Genomic DNA, 19,092 nt, shown 5'->3' with positions numbered 1-19,092 from the left:
AGGGTGTTTTGATTCATTACTGTGGAAGATTTAGAATTTATACTTGGATGGCCAGTAGTAATTATTCAACCCACCCACCCCCCCCCCTCCACCACCCAATATATACGGGGAAAAAAGTGTGCATAATGTCTAGATTAGATACAGTAAATATTGGTTCTATGCATTTTCATTTTTAATATTTGCATTTGAAACATTGGATTATCAAAACTAAGATAATTTGAGTAATATAAAAGCAAAATACTGCAGATGCTGGAAATCTGAAATAAAAACAAGAAATGCTGGAAATACTCAGCAGGTCTGGCAGCATCTGTGGAGACAGAAGCAGAGTTAACGATTCAGGTCAGCGACCCTTCTTCAGAACTAGCAAATATTAGAAATGTCAAAGGTTATAAGCAAGTAAAGCGGGGGTGGGGCAAAAAGGTGTAAATAGGACAAGGTCACAGAATAGCTGACCAGAAGGTCGTGGAGCAAAGGTAAACAATATGTTTTCCCCTCCCTTCCTCTGTCAGCATTCCGAAGGGATCGTTCCCTCCGTGACACTCTGGTCCACTCTTCCATTACCCCCACTACCTCGTCCCCTTCCCATGGCACCTTCCCCTGCAATCACAGGAGGTGTAATACCTGCCCATTTACCTCCTCTCTCCTCACTATCCCAGGCCCCAAACACTCCTTTCAGGTCAGTCAGCGATTTACTTGTACTTCTTTCAATGTGGCATACTATATTCGCTGCTCACAATGTGGTCTCCTCTACATTGGGGAGACCAAACGCAGACTGGGTGACTGCTTTGCGGAACACCGTCGCTCAGACTGCAAGCAGGACCCCGAGCTTCCGGTTGCTTGCCATTTCAACACTCCCCCCTGCTCTCATGCTTACATCTCTGTCCTGGGATTGCTGCAGTGTTCCAGTGAACATCAAAGCAAGCTTGAGGAACAGCATCTCATTTACTGATTAGGCACACTACAGCCTGCCGGACTGAACATTAAGTTCAATAATTTCAGAGCTTGACGGACCCTCCATTTTACTTATATTTTTATTTATTTTTTTATTTTTTATTTTTTAAATTTTTTTTTCTGTGTTTATTTTATTTTATTTCATCTTAGTTTGTTCAGTTTTCTTACCCGTTGTTTTTTTTCATGTTTGTACTTGCAGCTGTTCAATTTTCAGTCCGTTAACACCCTATCTGTACTAATGCTTTGTCTTTCAACACAGTATTAACATATTGTTTGCCTTTGCTCCACGACCTTCTGGTCAGCTATTCTGTCCTATTTACACCTTCTCCTTTGTTATCTCTTGCCCTACCCCCGCTTTACTTGCTTATAACCTTTGACATTTCTAATATTTGCTAGTTCTGAAGAAGGGTCACTGACCTGAAACGTTAACTCTGCTTCTCTCTCCACAGATGCTGCCAGACCTGCTAAGATAATTTGAGTATACGTTAGTTTCTCATCCACTCAGTAATGAGAATTAAGAACGTTGGATCCTGTGTTTTGGCTTAACTGATAATTCCTAGTGGATTTTGTCCACAAGATCAATTGATGTGATCAAGGGCACTCGCTTTCAATCATAATGTCGCAGCTTCCCAGATGTACATCACACAACAGCTGCAACGTGACTTTCTACATAAACAATCCCATCATGGAATTCCATGGTAGGCTATTTTTCTTGTCCTCTTTCAATAACCTAATTCTTGAAAAGTTTTTTTTAAGTTAAGACAAATCATCAACATGCTTACAACCAGAGTGGGCTGGGCAGGGCACGACAGCTATTTTTCCAAGTCTGCACTTGCAATGTTAAAAGAAAACAAGTTCATAAATTATGTTTTAAGCATGTGTTATGTATAAAATGAGACATTCGTATTCCTTTAGAGGCTAATTTTAACTCACATGACCGTTACTCAAATTATCCAGTGAATTTCATACCATTTTGGCAGCCACTACATGAATGGAACTTACATTTAACTCCTGAATTTCCTTTGGGCAGGGAAGGCAGCCTCTAATTTGTGTTATTGAATTTCATACTCTAAAGTCATTTTAAATACTTAGAAATGTAATTCACAAACATTTCCAGACTAAAAACCAGTTCCCACATTTTAAATTTTTTAAAAAACATAACAGTGAAAAGGTCGGTTTAAAAATGTCACACTTAAGTTTTAATACATCATATGTATTTATATTGGGGTTTTCACATAAATGGACATGACAAGTAGCACCAAGACTGCCAAAGCTAAATAGTACAGTCCAGCCCGACCCGACCTGAGCCCGAATGCTGGACGCAGAATATAGACCCGGTCCGACCCGAACCCGACACATGTAGTTGGGTTTGGTCGGGTTCGGGTTGGGTAGCATGGCTATAATCCCTTCTATCATCCCTTCTCATCTGCCTGCCTCAATCGTTTATCCTCTCGACTCAAGGGTTGAATCCCATTCTGGGGCACAGCTCTGCTGCAACGAAAGCAAAATTATGCGGAAGCTGGAAATCTGAAATAGGAACAGGAAAAACTCCGCATCTGTGGAGAAAGAAACACAGAGTAAACGTTTCATGTCAATGACCTTTCATCAGAATTACTTTTGGAAGTGTAGTCACTGTTGTAATGTAGGAAACAAAGCAGCCAATCTGCGGGCAGCAAGATCCCACAAAGAACAATGCGATCATGACCAGATAACCTGGGGAGTGTGGATTGAAGCCGTAGCTTTTCCCGACTCAGAGGCAAGACTATGACCCGCTGAGCAACAGCGGATGCTGATCTCAAGATCTGATAAGAACTTGTCGATGTCCATTGGAATTTGCCCTGGAACAAAGCCCCCCGTTTTCAAGTATAATATTGGGCCCTGTCTTGTTCACCATTTTGGTGAGGGAGGCCAACTTCTACTTTGACTCCAGCCATTTTAAAGTACTATATGCGATAAAGACTGAGGTCACCCCATCGCCACATACTTTTCTAGTTGGTGGGCACTGATGCCAACTCTTGGCTTGCCATGCTTGCCAGGCTGAGATCAGCTATTGCCATGCAGGCAGAGAGTGGGAGTTGGGCTCTCCCGGACTTTTTTCCTTTCATTCACGGGATAAGTGCGTCGCTGGTAAGGCCAGCATTTATTGTCCATCCCCAATTGCCCCTTGAAAAGGGAGGTGGTGATCTGCTTTCTTGAACCGCTGCAGTCTGCGGGGTGTCTACCTGTCGCAGGTGCACCTGTCCATGACAGTATTGGTAGGAGTGACCATCGCAACAGTCCTTGTGGAGACGAAATCCCATCTTCGCACTGAGGATATCCACCATCATGTTGCGTGGCACTACCACCGTGCTAAATGGAACTCCCTCCCTAACAGCACTGTGGGTGTACCTGCACCAGAAGGACTGCAGCGGTTCAAGAAGGCTGCTCACCACCACCTTCTCAAGAGCAATTAGGGATGGGCAATAAATGCTGGCCTAGCCAGCGATGCCCACATCCCAAGAACGAATAAAAAAGATGTACTCCTACAGTACTGTCAAGAAGGGAGTTTCAGGATTTTGACCCAGCGACAGTGATGGAATGGCGATATAGTTCCAAGTCAGGATGGTGTGCGGCTTGGAGGGGAACTTGCAGGTGGTGGTGTTCCCATACATCTGCTGCACTTGTCCTTCTAGGTGGTAGAGGTTGCGGGTTTGGAAGGTGCTGTCGAAGGAGCCTTGCTGAGTTGCTGCAGTGCATCTTGTAGATGGTACACACTGCTGCCACTGTGCGTTGGTGGTGGAAGGAGTGAATGTTGGTGGATGGGGTGCCAGTCAAACGGGCTGCTTTGTCCTGGATGGTGTCAGGCTTCTTGAGCGTTGTTGGAGCTGCACCCATCCAGGCAAGTGAAGAGTATTCCATCACACGCCTGGCTTGTGCCTTGTAGATGGTGGACAGGCTTTAGGGAGTCAGGAGGTGAGTTACTCTCTGCAGAATTCCCAGCGTCTGACCTACTCTTATAGCTACAGTATTTGCATGGCTGACCCAGCCAGGTTTCTGGTAAACTCCAGGATGTTGATGGTGGGAATGCCGTTGAATGCCAAGAGGAGGTGTTTATAGATTCTCTCATGTTGGAAATGGTCATTGCCTGCAAATGTTATTTGCCACCTATCAGGCAAAGCCTAAATGTTGTCCAGGTCTTGCTGCATTTCCACATGGACTGCTTCAGTATCTGGGGAGTGGCGAATGAAACTGAACATTGTGCAATCATCAGTGAACATCCCCACTCTGACCTTATGATGGAAGGAAGGTCATTGTAAAAGCAACTGAAGATGGTTGGGCCTCGGATACTAGAACACTACCCTGAGGACTGCGTGGCTTGTTGCCATGGTATGCAGTACAACAACAACTTATATTTATGTAGCACCTTTAAAGTAATCAAACATCCCAAAACACTACAAAGGAATGTTAAAAAGCAAAATTAGACACCGGGCCTCATAAGGAGATGTTAGATCAGCTGGCTAAAAGCTTGGTCAAAGAGATAGATTTTAAGGAGTGTCTTAAAGGAGGAAAGTGAAGTAGAGAGGGAGAGAGGTTTCGGGAGGGAATTCCAGAGCTTGGAGCCTCAGCAACTGAAGGTTCGGCCACCAATGGTGGAGTGATTAAAATCGGGGATGCTCAAGAGGCCAGCATTAGATATCTCAGAGGGTTGTGGGGCTGGAGGAGATTACAGAGATAGGGAGGGGCGAGGTCATGGAGGGATTTGAAAACAAGGATGAGAATTTTAAGATCGAGGTTTGCTTGTCCGGGAGCCAATGTAGGTCAGCGGCACAGGGGTGATAGGTGAACGAGACTTGATGTGAGTAAAGACATGGACAGAGTATTTTGGATGACCTCATGAGAGCAGCCAGGAGTGCGTTGGAATAGTCAAGTCAAAGGTAACAAAGGCATGAAGGAGGGTTTCAGCAGCAGATGAGCTGAAGCAGGGGTAAAATCGGGTGATATTACAGAGGTGGGCCCAGTGATGGCACGAATATGTGGTCAGAAACTCAACTCGGGGTCAGATATGACACCAAGGTTGTGAACAGTCTGGTTTAGTCTCAGGCAGTTGCCTGGGAGAGGGATGGAGTTGATAGCTAGGGAATGGTGTTTGGAACGGGGACCGAAAACGATGGCTTCAGTCTTCCCAGTAATTAATTGGAGGAAATTTCTGCTCATCTAGTACTGGATGTCGGATAAGCATTCTAATAATTTATCAACAGTGGAGGAGTTGAGAGAGGTGGTGGTGAGGGAGAGCTGGATGTTGTCACTGTACATGTGAAAATTAACAGTGTGTTTTCAGATGATGTGGCTGAGGGGCAGCATGTAGATGAGAAATAGGAGGGTCCAAGGATAGATCATTGGGGGGCACCAAAGGTAACAGTGTGGGAGCAGGAAGAGAAGCCATTGCAAGTGATTCTCTGACTATGATTAGATAGATAAGCAGGAACCAGGTGAGAGCAGTCCCACCCAGCTGGACGACTGTGCAGAGGCTTTGGAGGAGGATGGTGTGGTCAACCGTGTCAAAGGCTGCAGGCAGGTCGAGAAGGACGAGGAGGGAAAGTTTACCTTTGTCACAGTCACATAGGATGTCATTTGTGACTTTGATAAGAGTTGTTTCAGTACGGTGACAGGGGCAGAAACCTGGTGGGAATACCACTAAGAAGTCATCGGAAGCAAACTGGCTGGGTGGGAACATCATGGGATTGGATGAAACGCCGGTTTTACACATGGTTTTACACCCTGCCCAATATTACTCATGCCCTGGCCAATATTTATGCCTCAATCAACATCATTAAAACAGATCATCTGTTCATTATCCCATTGCTGTTTGTGGGAGCTTGCTGTGCACAAATTGGTTGTCACATTTCCTGAATTACAACAGTAACGGCACTTCAAAAATCACTTCCATTGGCTCTAAAGGTCGTGAAAGGCGCTACAGAAATGTTCTTTCATTTTTACGTGATTTCAGTGGAGAGTAAAGTCAGGCGCGGGGGGTGATAAAACCAATGTTGCATTAATTTCCCGAGGGACGTTTTGAGCTAAAATTGCATCCATTGATTCTAAACGGAGTCTGGCAGCTAGAGTTTGTGTGTGACAGATGATCTGGGAGCAGTGAAGATGTGAGTACAATGTTAGGAGGGAATATCGGACACAGATTTTGCCTTTCGCCATTTAATCTCTCCTGCCTTTCACCCTGTCACAGGCCTTCCCTTTCGTTCTTTCCTCCCCTCTGCCCCTTCCCCTGCCTCTGTACTTGCTTAAAACCTGTTTCATCCCGAACTATTTCCGGTCCTGAAGAACCGAAATGCTGGGGGGTGGGGTTGGGAAATTTTCCAAGGCCCTTGGAGTGGGGGCGGTTTTCTAAACAGTGGAGTGAGAAAAGCCGGAGTAAAACTCCTTGTGTCAGTTCCCTGACATCTTCCTGCCTTTCCCCGAGGCGGCGTCTGTGCAGTGACGAAACCCCGGCTGGCAGCAGCAAAAAGACAATTAATCTTGTTAAGTCAGAAATTAACAGCATGTTTCCAGGGGGCAGTGCAACTTTGATAGGGTCGCACGGAGCCCACGGTGGAGAAACTGGGCTACTCCGAGGAGGCGGCTAGACACCGGCAGGTCGGAGCTGCACGAAAATAAGCTGCAATCTGACTGTTTAAAGGAGCAAACAGCAAGCCTGAGGGGCACCAGCAGGTCTTGGCCTGCCAGAGTAATAGCAGCTCCTGGAGACTGCTCTCACAGACAGTGCTCGGGGCGCTCAGCTGCCTGGTTCCTTCAGCCTTTTCTCCCTGCCGCTTCGCTCCGGCCTCCTCCGAGGCTCCCGCACGCTGACACTCCAGGCCGCCGAGGCGCTGATTGGCCCTCCGCCCTCTTCAACCCGCCCCGCCATCCCGAATCGGACAGTGAACCCGGGCGGCCCGGTAATTGTTCGCCTTCCAGAACATTGGCCCGGAAGGCTGGCTGCTCCGACGGCCGGTTTACAGACCCGCAAACGGGTTCCGATGGCCAAAAATATTCCATGCCCGGAAAATTCAGCCCGTTAACTCTGTTTCTCTCTTGACAGAAGCTGCCGGCCCTGTGGAGAATTTCCACTATTTTCACTTTTTATTTTAGATTTCCAGCACCCACATTATTTTCCTTCTCTCCCTTTCTCTGTAACCTCCTCCAGCCCCACAACCTTCTGAAGATTATCTCATGATCATCTCGAACATCCCCGATTTTAATCACTCCACCACTGGGGACTGTGCCTTCGGTTGCCTGGGCCCCAAACGCTGGAATTCCCTCGCTAAAACTCTCCGCCTCGCTTTCCTCCTTTAAAATGCTCCTTAAAAATCAGCCTCTTTGGCTGAGCTTTTGGTTATCTGCCCTAATATCTCCTTATGTGGCTTGGTGTTATATTTTATTTCATAACACTCCTATGGAGCGTCTTGGCGTGTTTACATTAAAGGTGTTATATATATCTAAGTTGTTGTTGTATGGATTTAAGGCAATTGGCAAAAAAAGAGGAGAGATGAGAAAAATTTTTTCTACCAGGTGGGTTATGGTGATCGGGAATGCACTGCCTGAAAGGGCAGTGGAAGCAGATTCCATTTCTGGAAAACTATTTGGATAAATATTTGATAAGGAAAATTTGCAGGGCTGTGAGGAAAGAGCGGGGAGGGAGTGGGACTAATTGGACAGCTCTTTCAAAGAGCTGGCACAGGCACGATGGGCCGAATGGAGATCCTCTGTGCTGTAAGGTTCTGTGATTCCGGCCACAGCAGAGACCAATAAGTGTAACTGCCCAAACAGGTTTCCCGCCGCCTGCACAGGAATCCCAGCGATCCCAACTCACAGATAACATCCCCAAAATAATTCCAGGAAAATTCCTTCGCCTCTCTCTAAAAGAATATCGGGCTAAGTCGGCGGGGAACTTCAAAAACGGCGGGGGCGCACGGGTGGGATTTAATGCCCCCCTCCCCACCAGTGTCCCACGTCGAATCTCCAGTCGGAGATCCGAAGGCGTGGGAGTCCTGGCAACTGGGTGGAATTTGGCAGTGGGACGGCCAATGGCAGCAGGTGGGTCATGAATTCATTAATTAACATATTTAAATCCTGCTCCCGTCGCCGAGCAACGGGGGGGGGGGGGGGGGGCGGGGGGGGTGCAGCCGCCATGAGGCCTCACCACAGCTGGTAGTATGGGGCTGGGCCTTCCCGACATTGAGGCCTGTGGCCGATCTCTCCTGGAGGCTTTTTCCAGACCCCTCGCCATGACCCCTGACGTTGGGGGAGGGGCGGGGGGGGGGGGGCCGGTAAAATTCAGCCTATCATCTTTCAACATGCATGAAGTAAGAAAGCCAGAAATATCTGCATTTCTATAGCATGTTTCATGATCTCAGGGTGTTATAGCCAATGATGTACCTTTGAAAGTGTAGTTTCTGTTGCAATGTAGTGTGGGAGGAGGCTCCTGCGGTCAATAATTGCAACATGGACCAGTTGAGCCGAATGGTCTATTTCTGCACCATAAACTTGATGGAATTTTTTTTTTTATTCATTTACCGCTTCTTGGGAGGTTATGTTCCAGGGTTGTTTGCTCTGGAGAATGCCCACTGTTGCTGCTGTTCCCTCACCAGCCACTAGGAGGTGCAAGAGCCTGCCCCTGGCTCATTCATCCACTCAGTCCTGCCTCTGTCACCCTCCAGCTGAGGGACAATGACCTCGACACCTCCCTGATCCTGCTGGAATCCAGCACTCAGTGTGCCTGGGGATCAGGGGGGCCCCGTGCCACTCCCATTGGCACAGCCTGCAGGCAAAACAAACCACCAGTTATCCAGGCCCTCATGGGATGTGGTGGAATGGGAGGAATTACTTTATACCACCCTCTCAGAATTCAAAATCAGCAACTTCGAGACTAGAGAGATCGAGATAAGTATGTATAGAGAGAGAAAAACAAAGTGAGAGCAAGGGGATAAAGCGAGAGAGGCTGACACTGATACAGAAAGACAGAGAGAGAGAGAGCGAGAGAAAGGGAATAAAGAGAGAGAGGCTGACACAGATACAGAAAGACAGAGAGAGAGAAAGCGAGAGAAAGGGAATAAAGAGAGAAAGGCTGACACAGATACAGAAAGACACAGAGAGAGAGAGCGAGAGAAAGGGAATAAAGAGAGAGAGGCTGACACAGATACAGAAAGACAGAGAGAGAGAGAGAGAGAAAGCGAGAGAAAGGGAATAAAGAGAGAGAGGCTGACACAGATACAGAAAGACAGAGAGAGAGAGAGCGAGAGAAAGGGAATAAAGCAAGAGAGGCTGACACAGATACAGAAAGACAGACAGAGAGAGAGCGAGAGAAAGGGAATAAAGAGAGAGAGGCTGACACAGATACAGAAAGACAGAGAGAGAGAGAGAGTGAGAAAAAGGGATTAAAGAGAGAGAGGCTGACACAGATACAGAAAGACAGACAGAGAGAGAGCGAGAGAAAGGGAATAAAGAGAGAGAGGCTGACACAGATACAGAAAGACAGAGAGAGAGAGAGCGAGAGAAAGGGAATAAAGAGAGAGAGGCTGACACACATACAGAAAGACAGACAGAGAGAGAGCGAGAGAAAGGGAATAAAGAGAGAGAGGCTAACACAGATACAGAAAGACAGAGAGAGAGAGAGAGAGTGAGAAAAAGGGATTAAAGAGATAGAGGCTGACACAGATACAGAAAGACAGACAGAGAGAGAGCGAGAGAAAGGGAATAAAGAGAGAGAGGCTGACACAGATACAGAAAGACAGACAGAGAGAGAGCGAGAGAAAGGGAATAAAGAGAGAGAGGCTGACACAGATACAGAAAGACAGACAGAGAGAGAGCGAGAGAAAGGGAATAAAGAGAGAGAGGCTAACACAGATACAGAAAGACAGACAGAGAGAGAGAGAGAGTGAGAAAAAGGGATTAAAGAGAGAGAGGCTGACACAGATACAGAAAGACAGAGAGAGAGAGAGAGAGTGAGAAAAAGGGATTAAATAGAGAGAGGCTGACACAGATATAGAAAGAAAAAGAGAGAGAGAAAGAGAGTGAGAAAAAGGGATTAAAGAGAGAGAGGCTGACACAGATACAGAAAGACAGACAGAGAGAGAGAGAGTGAGAAAAAGGGATTAAAGAGAGAGAGGCTGACACAGATACAGAAAGACAGAGAGAGAGAGAGAGAGAGAGAGAGAGAGTGAGAAAAAGGGATTAAAGAGAGAGAGGCTGACACAGATACAGAAAGACAGACAGAGAGAGAGAGAGAGTGAGAAAAAGGGATTAAAGAGAGAGAGGCTGACACAGATACAGAAAGACAGAGAGAGAGAAAGCGAGGGAAAGGTAATAAAGGGAGAGGCTAACACAGATACAGAAAGACAGAGAGAGAGAGAGAGAGCGAGAGAAAGGGATTAAAGAGAGAGAGGCTAACAGATACAGAAAGACAGACAGAGAGAGAGAGAGAGAGCGAGAGAAAGGGATTAAAGAGAGAGAGGCTGCCACAGATACAGAAAGACAGATACAGAGAGATAGAGAGAAAGGGAATAGAGAGAGGCTGACACAGATACAGAAAGCCACAGAGAGAAATAGCGCGAGAGACAGGGATTAAAGAGAGAGAGGCTAACACAGATACAGAAAGACGGACAGAGAGAGAGAGAGCGAGAGAAAGGGATTAAAGAGAGAGAGGCTGACACAGATACAGAAAGACAGAGAGAGAGAGATAGAGAGAAAGGGAATAGAGAGAGGCTGACACAGATACAGAAAGACAGAGAGAGAGAGATAGAGAGAAAGGTAATAAAGAGAGAGGCTGACACAGATACAGAAAGACAGAGAGAGAGAGAGAGAGCGAGAGCAAGGGATTAAAGAGAGAGAGGCTGACACAGATACAGAAAGACAGAGAGAGAGAAAGCGAGAGCAAGGGATTAAAGAGAGAAAGGCTGACACTGATACAGAAAGACACAGAGAGAAATAGAGCGAGAGAAAGGGATTAAAGAGAGAGAGGCAAACACAGATACAGAAAGACACAGAGAGAAATAGAGCGAGAGAAAGGTAATAAAGAGAGAGGCTAACACAGATACAGAAAGACAGAGAGAGAGAGAGAGAGAGAGAGAAAGGGATTAAAGAGAGAAAGGCTGACACTGATACAGAAAGACACAGAGAGAAATAGAGCGAGAGAAAGGGATTAAAGAGAGAGAGGCTAACACAGATACAGAAAGACAGACAGAGAGAGAGAGAGAGCGAGAGAAAGGGATTAAAGAGAGAGAGGCTGACACAGATACAAAAAAACAGAGAGAGATAGAGCGAGAGAAAGGGAATAAAGAGAGAGGCTGACACAGATACAGAAAGACAGAGAGATAGAGCGAGAGAAAGGGATTAAAGAGAGAGAGAGGCTGACACAGATAGAAAAAGACAGACAGAGAGAGATAGAACGAGAAAAAGGGATTAAAGAGGGAGAGGCTGACACAGATACAGAAAGACAGAGAGAGACAGAGATAGAGCGAGAGAAAGGGAATAAAGAGAGGCTAACACAGATACAGAAAGACAGAGAGAGAGGGTGAGTGCAAGGGAATAAAGAGAGAAAGGCTGAGACAGATACAGAAAGACAGAGAGATAGAGCGAGAGAAAGGGATTAAAGAGAGAGAGGCTGACACAGATATAGAAAGACAGAGAGAGAGAGCGAGAGAAAGGGATTAAAGAGAGAGAGAGGCTGACACAGATACAAAAAGACAGACAGAGAGAGATAGAGCGAGAAAAAGGGATTAAAGAGGGAGGGGCTGACACAGATACAGAAAGACAGAGAGAGAGCGAGAGAAAGGGAATAAAGAGAGAGAGAGGCTGACACAGATACAAAAGGACAGACAGAGAGAGATAGAGCGAGAAAAAGGGATTAAAGAGGGAGAGGCTGACACAGATACAGAAAGACAGAGAGAGAGTGAGAGAAAGGGAATAAAGAGAGAGAGAGGCTGACACAGATACCGAAAGACAGACAGAGAGAGATAGAGCGAGAAAAAGGGATTAAAGAGGGAGAGAGAGAGATAGAGCGAGAGAAAGGGAATAAAGGAGAGGCTAACACAGATACAGTAAGACAGACAGAGAGAGAGATTGCAAGGGAATAAAGAGAGAGGCTGACACAGATACAGTAAGACAGAGAGAGTGAGATAGAGCGAGAGAAAGGGAATAAAGAGTGAGAGGCTGAAACATACAGAACGACAGAGAAAGAGAGCGAGAGAAAGGGATTAAAGAGAGAGAGGCTGACACAGATATAGAAAGACAGAGAGAGAGAGCGAGAGAAAGGGATTAAAGAGAGAGAGGCTAACACAGATACAGAAAGACAGACAGAGACAGACAGACAGAGCGAGAAAAAGGGATTAAAGAGGGAGAATATATGGATAGAGAGAGAGAGAGACAGGGCCTTGAATGACAGGGAGCCAATGTAGGTCAGCAAGGGCTGGGTGAGTGAGACTTGGTATAGCTTAGGATATTGGCAGAAGAGCTTTGGATAAGCTGAAGTTTACTTAGGGTACAGAATGGGAGGCGGGCCAGGTGAACAAGAGCACAGTCGAGCATGGGCATGAGAAAGGCATGGATTAATATTCAATAGTGCGTTTCAAAGTTCAGAAACACTGAGATTAATTTTCTTTACTTCTTCCGCAGTCCTGACGGGTCACTCAGTCCATTTGTCCGGTGCTTTCTGCCTGGGTATATTGTTACGACCGGCCACTCCAGTCAACACCCCCAGTCAAAATATACAATTCTGATTGTGGTGGGAGGAACGCACTGTTAATTCAATCCCGTCCCTCCATAGATCGCCTAACATATCATTTTAAACTTCCCAAATTAAAGAAAGACCCAGCCAAATTATACCATTTATGAACCCCTGAATGAGACTAACTAAACCAGGTGTCTTTAAATCAACAAATTAACATTTTAATTAGAAAAACTAAATTCTTAAACACTACTAAGATAAGCCTGGATAACGTATGTCAGCCAAGAGCGATGACTCAACTCATTCCATCTTCGCTGCCTCTGGAGAATCCTTGGCATCAGGTGGCAGGACCATATCTCCAACGCAGAGGTCCTCGAGGCGGCCAGCATCCCCAGCATATACACACTACTGTGGTTCAGATGGCTTGGCCATGTGAGCCGCATGGAAGATGGCAGGATACCTAAGGACACATTATACAGTGAGCTCATCACTGGTATCAGATCCATGTCTCCGCTTTAAAGACGTCTGAAAACGCGACATGAAGTCCTGTGACATTGACCACAAGTCGTGGGAGTCAGTTGCCAGCGATCACCAGAGCTGGCGGACAGCCATAAAGGTGGGACTAAAGAGTGGCGAGTGGAAGAGACTTAGCAGTTGGCAGGAAAAAAGACAGAAGTGCAAGGAGAGAGCCAACTGTGTAACAGCCCCGACAACCAATTTTATCTGCAGCGCCTGTGGAAGAGTCTGTCACTCTAGAATTGGCCTTTATAGCCACTCCAGGTGCTGCTTCACAAACCACTGACCACCTCCAGGCACTTACCCATTGTCTCCCGAGACAAGGAGGCCAAAGAAGAAGAAGAAGAAGAAGACTAAGATATAAACAACATTTAAAATAGAAAAAATTAGAGTCCTTGCAGATTTATGCTCCTGCGGGATGTGGAACAGTTCAAGGTTGCTTGAAGTCCTCACAGCCGTCCGATGGGGAAAAAAAGGTTCTTCAACAGTAGTAGTTTAACTCAGAAGTCGAAATAGTTGCTCCTTCTCCAGCGATGAATTTCAACGATTATCAACTTGCAAACACTTTTTAACAAATCAATTTGGCTTTAAAAAGATTGTCACAGTCTAACTCACAGGCACAAGTGCTACCCACTGAACCACAGCTTCCCATGCTAGCAGCACCACTGGCATGACCTCTAGTGATTTGAGCACACAAACTCAACCCATTGGCACTGGCTCTCTTCTCTCTGCCATTTCAATGAAGGCTGGGCCCAGTTTGAGAGAACCAGCTTCACATTCCCAGTGAAATAGTGCTCGGGGGAGCATCATAATGACATGGTTGAATAGCAGCAATAGGCATGTTTTCCCTGCTCCCTGACGGGAGCTATTGCAGCCAATACAGGAAAATTAGGTGGGGAGAAGGAAACATCCCTACCAGTCCACTCGGAGTTCCATTGAAATGGATATGAACTCAGGTTGGGGCTCCCTCACAGACGCTCTCTCCTTCTCCTTCTCATTCAATCAACTCTCGTCAACGTGGCTCAGTATTTCCAGAGTCACCAGAGGAAAATAGGCCCAACTTTGCTCTCTATCTCTCTTGCTTTCTCTCTTTGTCTATTTCTCTTTCCCTGTCTCTTTTTCTCTCTCTTTCTTCCACTTTCTCTTTATGTCTCTCCGTCTCTCTCTCTCTCTCTTTCTCCCTCTCTCTCTCTTTTTCCTACATTCCAACAGTGACCACGCTTCAAAAGTACTGAGGTTGTGAAAGGCTCTATAAAAATGTAAGTCTTTCTTGCTCCCCCTTTTTCTTTTGCCCATTCTTCCTCTTTCTCTCGCTTTTGCTTCCTCTATTCCTCTCTCCCTTTCTCTCCCTCTTGCTCCATTTCTTTCCAGTGGAAACAGTTCCTCCTTATTTACCCCATCAAAGCTTCTCATTTGAAACCTCTTCTGTATCTCCCCTTAACCATCTCCGCTCTAAGGAGCAGTATCTCCACGTAATGGAAGTCCTTCAAACCTGGAACCATTCTAGTACCCCTTCTGCACCCTCTCCAGGGCCTTGGCATCCTTCTTAAAGTGTGGTTCTCAGAACTGGACACAATACTCCAGCTGAAGTCTAACCAGTGTTTTATAAAAATTTAGCATAACTTTCTTGCTTTCGTACTCTATTCCTCTATTAATAATGCCAAGGATCCCATATGCTTTTTTAACAGTCCTCTCAACTTATTTTGCCACTTTGAAAGGGAAGGAGGAACGCAAGAAAATTAGAATCACCAGGGACGTGGTACTGAGCAAATTGTTGGAGCTGCGGGCTGACAAGTTCGCTGGTCCTGATGAACTTCATCCTTGGGTCCTAAAAGAAGAGGCGAGTGAGAAAGTTGATGCATTGGTTTTAATTTTCCAAAATCCTCTAGATTTGGGGAAGGTTTCATTAGATTGGAAAATAAAGAATGTAATTCATAGAAACATAGAAAATAGGAGCAGGAGTAGGCCATTCGGCCCTTCGAGCCTGCTCCACCATTCATTATGATTGTGGCTGATCATCCAACTCAGTAACCTGTTCCCGCTTTCTCCCCATACCCTTTGATCCCTTTAGACCCAAGAGCTATATCTAACTCCTTCTTGAAAACATACAATGTTTTGGCCTCAATTGCTTTCTGTGGTAGTGAATTCCACAGGCCCACCACTCGCTGGGTGAAGAAATTTCTCCTCATCTCAGTCCTGAAAGGTTTACCCCTCAGCCCCACCATCGGGAACATCCTTCCTGCATTGTCCCTGTCAAGTCCTGTTAGAATTTTCTAGGTTTTTTTTTATTTTTTTATTTTAGAGATACAGCACTAAAACAGGCCCTTCGGTCCACCAAGTCTGTACTGACCAAGAACCACCCAACTAACCCTACAGTAATCCCATATTCCCTACCACCTACCTACACTAGGGGAAATTTACAATGGCCAATTTACCTATCACCTGCAAGTCTTTGGCGGTGGGAGGAAACCGGAGCACCCGGCAAAAACCCACGCAGTCACAGGGAGAACTTGCAAACTTCGCACAGGCAGTACCCAGAATTGAACCCAGGTCCCTGGAGCTGTGAGGCTGCAGTGCTAACCACTGCGCCACTGTGCCACCCCTTGTGTTTCTATGAGATCCCCCCTCACTTTTCTGAACTCCAGCGAATATAATCCTAACCAACTCAATCTCTCCTCATATGTCAGTCCTGCCATCCCAGGAATCAGTCTGGTAAACCTTTGCTGCACTCCCTCTATAGCAAGAACATCCTTCCTCAGATAAGGAGACAAAAACTGCACACAATATTCCATGTGTGGCCTCACCAAGGCCCTGTATAATTGCAGCAAGACATCCCTGCTCCTGTACTCGAATCGTCTCGCACTGAAGGCCAACATACCATTTGCCTTTTTTACTGCCTGTTGCACCTGCATGCTTACCTTCAGTGACTGGTGTACAAGAACACCCAGATCTCGCTGCATATTCCCCTCTCTCAGTTTCTAGCCATTCAGATAATAATCTGCCTTCCTGTTTTTGCTACCAAAGTGGATAACCTCACATTTATCCACATTATACTACATCTGCCATGCATTAGCCCACTCACTCAACTTGTCCAAATCACCCTGAAGCCTCTCTGCATCCTCCTCACAACTCACCCTCCCAACCAGTTTTGTGTCATCTGCAAATTTGGAGATATTACATTTAGTTCCCTCATCTAAATTATTAACATATATTGTGAATAGCTGGGGTCCTAGCACCAATCCCTGCAGTACCCCGCTAGTCCCTGCCTGCCATTCAGAAAAAGACCCACTTATCTCTACTCTTTGTTTCCTGTCTGCCAACCAATTTTCTATCAACCGCAATACACCACCCCCAAACACATGCGCTTTAATTTTACACGCTAATCTCTTATGTGGAACTTTATTCTCTCCTTTATTTAAAAGGGGAAGGAGACAGAAAGCAGGAAACTACAGGCCAGTTAGCTTAACATCTGTCTTAGGGAAAATGTTAGAAGCTATTATTAAAGATGTTGTAGCTGGGCATTTAGAAATGTCCAAGGTAATCAGGCAGAGTCAACATGGTTTTGTGAAAGGGAAATCATGTTTAACCAATTTATTCGAGTTCTTTGAAGAAGTAACTTGTGCTGTGGATAAAGGGGGACCAGTGGATGTACTGTACTTAGATTTCCAGAAGGCATTTGGTAAAGTACCACATCAAAGGTCATTGCGGAAAATAAAAGCTCATGCGATGGGGATAACATATTGGCATGGATAGAAGATTAAGTAGCTAACAGGAAAGACAGAATAGGCATACATGGGTCATATTCTGGTGTGCAGGATGAAATGAGTGGTGTGCCACAGGTATCAGTGCTGGGGCCCCAACTTTTTACAGTTTATAGAAATGACTTGGATGAAGGGACCGAAGGTATGGATGCTAAATTTGCTGATGACACAAAGGTAGGTAGGAAAGTAAGTTCTGAAGAGGAAATAAGGAGGCTTTAGAGGGATGTAGATAGGTTAAGTGAGTGGGTAAAGATCTGGCAAATGGAGTATAATGTGGGAAGATGTGAAATTGTCCACTTTGGCAGGAAGAATAAAAAAGAAGCATATTATCTAAATGGTGAGAGATTGCAGAGCTCTGAGATGCCGAGGGATCTGGATATCCTAGTGCATGAATCACAAAAGGTTAGTATGCAGGTACAGCACATAATTAGGAAAGCTAATAGAATGTTATCATTTATTGTGAGGGGAATTCAATACAAAAGTAGGGAGAATAATTTACAGTTCTACAGGGCATTGGTGAGACCACATCTGGTGTACTGTGTACAGTATTTGGTCTCCTTATTTAAGGAAGGATGTCTGTGCTTTGGAAGCAGTTCAGAGAAGGCTTACTAGACTAATACCTGGAATGGGCAGGTTGTCATATGAGGAAAGGTTGGGCAGGCTAGGCTTGTATCTGCTGGGGTTTAGAGAGTAAGAGGTGACTTGATTGAGACATCTAAGATCCCGAGGGGTCTTGACAGGGTGGATGTGGAAAGGATGTTTCCCCCTGTGGGAGAACCTAGAACTAGGGGTCACTGTTTAAAAATAAGGGGTCTCCCATTTAAGACAGAGATGAGGTGAAATGTTTTCTCTCAGAGGGTCGTGAGTCTTTGGAACTCTCTTCCTCAAAAGGCTGTGGAAGCAGAGTCTTTTAAGGCAGTGGTAGATAGATTCTTGATAAGCAAGGGGGGGGTGAAAGGTTATCGGGGGTAGGCGGGAATGTGGAGTCGAGGTTACAATCAGATCAGCCATGATGTTATTGAATGACAGAGCAGGCTTGAGGGGCCGAGTGGCCTACTCCTGTTCCTAATTCGCATGTTCGAACGTATGTAAAGGCTTGTGCACATCAACCCCAGGTCTCTCTATTCCCGCAGCCCCCTTTAAAATTGTAGGATTTAGTTGATATTGTATCGCCACATTCTACTTTTCAAAATAGTTAACTGCACAGAATTACATTACATAGAACTTACAAGCACAGAAACAAGCCTTTTAGCCCAACTGGTCTATGCAATTGTTTATGCTCACACAAGGCTCCACCCACCTTAGATAAAAAACAAGAAATACTGGAACCACTCAGCAGGTCTGGCAGCATCTGTGGAAAGAGAAGCAGAGTTAACGTTTCGGGTCAGTGACCCTTCATCGGAACTGACAAATATTAGAAATATGAAAGGTTATAAGCAAGTGAGGTGGGGGTGGGGCAAGAGATAACAAAGGAGATCTAGATTGGACCAGGCCACATAGCTGACCAAAAGGTCACAGAGCAAAAGCAAACAATATGTTAATGGTGTGTTGAAAGACAAAGCATTAGTACAGATTAGGTGTAAATACACTGAATATTGAACAGCAGCAAGTGCAAACCTGAAAAAAAACAGTGGATAAGCAAACTGAACAAACAAAGATGAAATGAAATAAATGCAAAAAAAAAGATTGTAAAAAATGTAAAAAAGAATGTTAAAAAAAAGGAAGAAAAAATAACTAAAAATGAAAGTAAAATGGGGGGCTGTCATGCTCTGAAATTATTGAACTCAATGTTCAGTCCGGCAGGCTGTAGTGTGCCTAATCGGTAAATGAGATGCTGTTCCTCGAGCTTGCGTTGATGTTCACTGGAACATTGCAGCAATCCCAGGACAGAGATGTGAGCATGAGAGCAGGGGGGAGTGTTGAAATGGCAAGCAACCGGAAGCTCAGGGTCCTGCTTGCGGACTGAGCGCAGATGTTCCGCAAAGCGGTCACCCAGTCTGCGCTTAGTCTGCCCAATGTAGAGGAGACCACACTGTGAGCAGCGAATACAGTATACTACATTGAAAGAAGTACAAGTAAATCCTCCCACCTTATCTCATCTCAGTCCATCAACATAGCTTCTATTCCTTTCTCCCTTATGTGCTTATGCAGTTTGCCCTTAATGGAATG

At 45.6% G+C, this 19,092-nt stretch overlaps 1 long non-coding RNA gene across 1 annotated transcript in view; it reads right to left on the bottom strand.

Moving 5' to 3' along the window:
• Positions 1–2,181: 2,181 nt before the first annotated feature.
• Positions 2,182–19,092, bottom strand: part of LOC137345986 (uncharacterized) — a 79,047-nt gene continuing 62,136 nt past the window's right edge. The window contains exon 3 of the long non-coding RNA XR_010968623.1: positions 2,182–2,507. This is a non-coding gene — a long non-coding RNA (uncharacterized lncRNA). The remainder of the gene's footprint in view (positions 2,508–19,092) is intronic.

Source organism: Heterodontus francisci, chromosome 29 (genome assembly GCF_036365525.1).
Source record: "Heterodontus francisci isolate sHetFra1 chromosome 29, sHetFra1.hap1, whole genome shotgun sequence".
In the NCBI taxonomy this organism is placed as follows: domain Eukaryota; kingdom Metazoa; phylum Chordata; class Chondrichthyes; order Heterodontiformes; family Heterodontidae; genus Heterodontus; species Heterodontus francisci.
Note: the sequence above shows the minus strand (reverse complement) of the source record. Positions and strands in the feature narration are given on the sequence as shown.